We start from the raw sequence: 6,230 nt of genomic DNA on the forward strand, positions 1-6,230 counted from the left end.
AGTGACATCACTGTAGTCATTACCTATTATCAATGACATCACTGTGATTATTATCTCTATTCTTATCCCACTTCTGAGACAGAACCCTGCACATCATTCCAATAATATGGCATGTCTCTAACCAAGAAACCTATGACGTCACAGCATTTCCATGTATTATGGCACTACCCCTGTCTGGTTATACGCTGTGACTGTTCATACTGTGTGCATCAGCTGTATACTATGACGTCAATATAACTATTATTAATATCTATGCTTTTATTTCACTTTGATCATTGTGCAGTAACCCAATGGAGGGAACCGGAGCATGGGAGATGAAGTTGTGGCAATGATATCACGGTTAGGTCAAAGACATTCAACCTACCCTTCAGCCCACCTACCAGGCTGGTCGCTGCGAGGTACCTGATGGTGGTGATAGTTTTCCCCCAGGGCACTCCTGGTTGGAGAGGGGTCCTCTTTACCCTGAGCCATGTGGTGCTATTCAGAAGGGCCCTGATGGCAAGCACAGGAACGACGCAGCTGAACCAACCCAACCAAACTTTACTGAGGTATCTGGTAATACATGCAGCTTCCTAAAGGGAGTAGTAGTTGTTAGGAATTCCACTGTTGGATGATCCCTGGGATGAGCGATGCCCATTATATGTTTGGAATTTGGTGCCTTTTCTCCATGTCCAAGTCTTTGTCTATGGCTATGTATTAACTGACGTCCCAGGGACCTAAATACCTGGAAATGAGCAGGTCCTGGCTCCAAAGGTTAGCACACTTTCTCTCTCTATGCGGACAGACAGCTCCTCTGTCCTGTCTCGGGGCTGTAGCCGGATGCTGGGCTCAATATGGCTTCCCTTTCCTTAGGGGCTGCAACAAGCACTCAGCATGTGGTCTAGACTGGACCTCTGCTCAGGCTCAACTAAGACTAGGTTCACATTTGCATTCAATCACTGTTCGGGGATTCTTTCCCTCATTCCACTTGAAAAAAGTGGAAGCAGGCCTTTTCTCTCCAAATTTTTTAGGTGGAAACCCTGCAGACCCCTTTATAGTCTATAGGCACCTAAGTCAATGTACAGTGCTCTATAAAGTGTTTCAGAATTGGTATCCTATACCTTATTACCCTATAATACATAGCTAAGGCTTCGGTCACACCTGTGTTGGGTGACCACTCCAGGACTCCATCCCTGATTCCGCGTGAAATATGCGGAGAGAAAATTCCTGCGATTTTAGGTGGCTCCAAGTGGTCCTGAAGAATGGAAACCCCAGCACAGGTGTGAACCTGGTATAAGGGATGCTAGAGGCTTCCAGTCTACACCCCTTACTCAATGGCAAGTGATTGGCCGGGGATATACCAAGTCCTCTAAATGAGAGAGTAACCAAGCCACAATGGAAGGGTCCCAAAAAGAGAGGAACATAATATAATATAACATAAGGGAATCTGCTAAACAATACAATACAACATACAAAAACAAATATGTATGTATTTCCTTGTACCGTGACATCACTGAAATTCCTGCAAGTGTCATCACTATGTTTATTTCTTTACTGTGGTGTCTGATATTCCTGTACGTGTCAGCACTATGTTTATTTTCTCTGTGCTATACCATGGTGTGGCTTAGGCATGCGCTGTGACATAACTAATGAACCATGAGTGATGTCATTGTGTGTATTGTCACAGTGGTTGGGGAGTATTGACACTTGACATGACTTATTGACTTCTCCGCTACAGTTGTATGAGGCTGCTACAAAACAGCATGCATCGGAGGAGCCACCATGCACATTCAAAACTGGCTGTTCTATGCAGCCTGTAATACAAGTGCCTGTATTTTGCAAATCTGTCTTCCATGATGTAATTAGGAAGTCAGGTGCCTCAGTGTTGCAAACCAATAGAGGGCGCTCACTGGAATGTGCAAGCCTGTCATCCCTGATGTAATTAGGAAGACAGAATCTCAGTGAAATAGCCCAATAAAGGCTGCTCCCTTTAGCATCATGCTCGACCTTCCAAGAGGCCTTTGTTTTGCAATGATGCTGGGATTATTACCATCATGGAAAACAGATTTGCATATTCTTCCCATGGTCCCTTGCAAAGTCTCCACACACCTATATGGTGGTCTCTCCCCAAGGAGTGATGATATCCCCCTAACCCTGTATTTTGCAATGCATTACAAGGCAATAGCAATCAGACCCCCTGGGGTTCAAATACAGTAAAAAAAAAAAAAAAAATGACAGTAAATTAAAAAGTCATATCGGCCCCTTTTCCCTAGAATACATTTAAAATAAAAAATAATACCATGAAACACATACACATTAGGTATCCCTGTGCCTCAAAAAAAAAAAAAAAAATCGCCATTTTTTCGCTGATTCTCATAAAAATTGAAATAAAAAGCAATCAAAGCAATAGACATTCCCAAATATTATATAAATAAAAAGTACATCTGGCCCCACAAAACAATACATCTTATTGACCCAAAAACATGGATATTTACTGGTGTAAAGTAAAAAGTTATGGGTGTCAGAACATGGCGGCTCAAAGAAAAGAGAACAATGGAAAGGCCGATGAAAAGTGGATGAGGGTACCACTACTTGGATCCTTCATCCCTGTGTATATTGGACATTGTGCTGCTCATAATCCTGCAATACATTGACAAATTTTAGTTAGCTGATGGGGAGCCATTTAATAGGGCTGGGTATCGGGAGTGAGTGTTCCTATGAATCCTTGTTCCCAATGCTGCGAGAGAACTCTCCAGCGACGCCTCCATCTTCTTCTGGAATAGCCTCTCTGGGCGTTCTTCTTTCTCTCGCAGCATTGGGGACGCCCCCAGTGCTGTTTGAGTGCTGGGGACCGCCCCCAATGCTGCGAGAGAACTCATTTGCATACTGAAGAAAACCAGAATTTCTACCAAACGGCGACGCAGAGAAGACATCTAAAGATAGGAGAAGAATAGCCTTTCTTAAGGCTATTCCTACTTGTTAGGGAGAAAAAAGGGTATCCAATGATAGGATCCCTTTAAGCATAGATTTTATGTTGATGTAGGTTTGCTCCAATCCAGATTGCTCCAGTCTCTTCATATAATCCCAGACAAAGAATATAATGAATCATATCCACTGTATAAAATAATGGATCCTACCAATAAAGTCCACTACAGCGTATACTGGTTATCCACAGATCCATTATTGTTATTTTTTAGATTTCCCCCTTTGTTCCTCTTATTCCTTTTTATTATATTAGTCACAGGTTGTAACCAGATTAGATTCTAGTGACACTCAGGGAAGAAGATTTTGTTATGAGACTGGAGAAGGGTTAAAACGGGTCAAGCTAATGTTGTCCTGTCCTGTCTGTGCAGCTCCTGGAATCAGTTTGGACAGAGGGCAGAATACTGTACCTGGCATGTGCGTGGGAACACGACATTTGGCATCGCCGACAGTGTTCTCAGCTATTTAGTGTGGTTCAGGCAGCTGACAGCCGGTCACTATGTGCTCATTGAATGTTCTTGCTGAATGTCAGTCATATTACACATGTCATAAGCTCTTAGCATTTACCAGGTTATCCTTTATTAGATGTCCCCATTTAAGGAGAAACTGTCAACAGGACCCCCACCTATGTGAAAACAGTGGTCAGGGACAGTGGTGAACCTCGCCTCTCTGCTGCTGGAGGCGGACGATCAAAAGACAAACCCCCCCCTCGTCCCGACTGAATACCAGGGAGGAAAGTTTGTATTTTGATCGTCCGCCTCTAGCAGGGGGGTTTTGGGTTACATTACAGTGAATACAATGCTGTAATATATTGTGCAGTAATACTTACAGGAGACGTCTTCTCACATTTCCCATCAATGACCACTTCTTCCAGCTGTGACTTGACTCTGTAAAGTTTGCAACACAGACATCTTTGACTCCTCACAGTGGCCCCTGTAGCCTATATTATGCTCCACAGTGGCACAATAGACTGTGGGGCATAATAGAGGTTGCAAGGGGGCCACTGTTGGGCATAATAGAGGTTGCAGGGGCCACAGTGGACCCTGCAAGCTCTATTATGCCCCACAGTTGCCCACTCAACTATTATGCCGCACAATTGCACACTCATGAACTATTATACTCGGGGGTCTTTTCAGGGGAGGTGAGGGAACATAATAAACAGTGTTACTCACCTCTCCGGGATCCGATATTAATCCTAGCAGGCTTCAGGCCTGTATGGTAATGTCCCAGACGTCACATGGTCTGGGATATTACCATTCAGAGGTCCGAAGCCTGTGCTAGCAGTAACAGCCTGTTACCATATAGGCCCAAAGCCTGTGTTAGTAACAGCCTGTTACCAAAGCCAGGCCCTGTATTTGTTTTTTTTTTATTACTATTATTATTACTATTATTATTATTATTATTTAATTTAAAATTTATAAGCTTTTTTTTCTCATTATGGCAGTATGCATGAAAAAACAAACCTGCTGTAAGAGACAGGATAACTTTATTACTGTATACAGGCACAGTACGCTTGTGTAAGCAGCCACAGTAAAATGGCCGAACAGACATGCGCAGTTGGCTCTACCCAAAGTCCGATGGCAGACCTGACTGCACATGTGTGGAATTTAAATTCCGAACGCAGGCTCTCTGGAAGAAGACTACATGAAGGACGCGGCGGAGAGGCGCAGTTGTAGAAGATGGAGGCGTCGCTGGAGAGTCTTCAGGCAGTACAGGGCACACCCTCTGTGCTGTATGGAGTCTCATTTGCATTCTGGGAATAACCAGTACAACAACGGAACAGCGGCGCGGAGGAGCATTATAAAGGTGGGGGATGAATAGCTTTTCTTAAGGCTACTCCGGTGTGGTGTTACCTGAAAAATAGATTCTACTGATAGAATCCCTTTAAACATATTAACCAAGAGCACAACAAGAGGGAAAAATCAATAAATACATGAAAATGATAATGAGCAAATAAATTAATTAATATAAAAAATTTTTAAAAAAAACATTATATATATATATATATATATATATATATATATATATATATATATATAGCAGGAGAGTAAAAAAGTCAAATTCATCCTTAAAAAAGGTCCTCGAAGGAGTTCATACTCAGACATAACTCTGTTAAGCAAAAGAATATTAGTAAATGCAATACATAAAGCGTCTCCCATAACACAGACATGTAGGTCATCATGAATCCATCTGATGTGACTTTTAAGGCCTCTCGTTGTATATTCCTAGTAAATACTTATATAATACCCTTTCTAACCACTGCTATCTATATAATGATTGTACTCCATGTTGATATATTCTTAGATTTGTACAATAAGAATAGAGCTGACTAATACGTTACGTTACATGTTTCCAGTCTAGTTTTCTACTTTGTTGTATTACATTATGTAAACATTTTTATGCTGTGGCTCATGTTATAGCGCAACCTACGGAGACCTAGGAATGTCTGCTAATTACTATACAATAATGATAGACAGGGAGTCAGTGACTACAAACACATACAATGTTCCAGACTTCTGTCCTTTCGGTATGTTTATAACCAGTCTTAGTAAGCTTTACATCATGTTCCTCTGGTAAAACCTGTCTTATAAGTATTGTATGTTTAATACAAGAAGTGGAACACAAATACTGACTGCTAATGTGTACACAACTGTGCGAAGCAGTCAATCCGTTAGAAATCGGACACTAGTCAAATCATGACACTAGTGTAAACAGAGCCTAAGGGAGGAATTGTGGAATATGGAGGAATTTGACACTGAATTTGAGTTGAATTCTGCTTCAAAAATCAGCTCCAAATTCCACCTTGAGGCTAAGGCTGGAAACGCAGCGCTATAGCGCTGTTCGACCAACCGCAGTGTGAACACATCGCGGTTCTTCCCTCAGCGCTTTAAACAGAAAGTTCACAGAGTTTTCCTCCGTGGACTTTCTGTTACAGTTATATCTATGGGAAAGCCGCCAGCATTTCCGTAGATATATTTGACATGCTGCGATTTTCAAAACCCCAATGGTTTTGAAAATAGCAACGTGTCCACGCTGTGATTTTTTCCGCAAAGTGGACATGGGATTTGCATGAATCCCATCCACTTTGCAAGTACTGTAAAACGCTACAATTTTTCCCACGGCGTTTCCGCCACGGGCAATCTTGGCAATTCTGGCCGGTGGGGCCCCGGCCTAAACCAGCATTCTGACCCTCCACTATCCATTGCTGATAATGTTCTGCCATTCTGCCAGGAGTAACTATATAACAGCAAAGAAATAGCTGAGAAGAT

The sequence above is a fragment of the Leptodactylus fuscus genome, chromosome 7, assembly GCF_031893055.1.
Source record: "Leptodactylus fuscus isolate aLepFus1 chromosome 7, aLepFus1.hap2, whole genome shotgun sequence".
NCBI lineage: Eukaryota > Metazoa > Chordata > Amphibia > Anura > Leptodactylidae > Leptodactylus > Leptodactylus fuscus.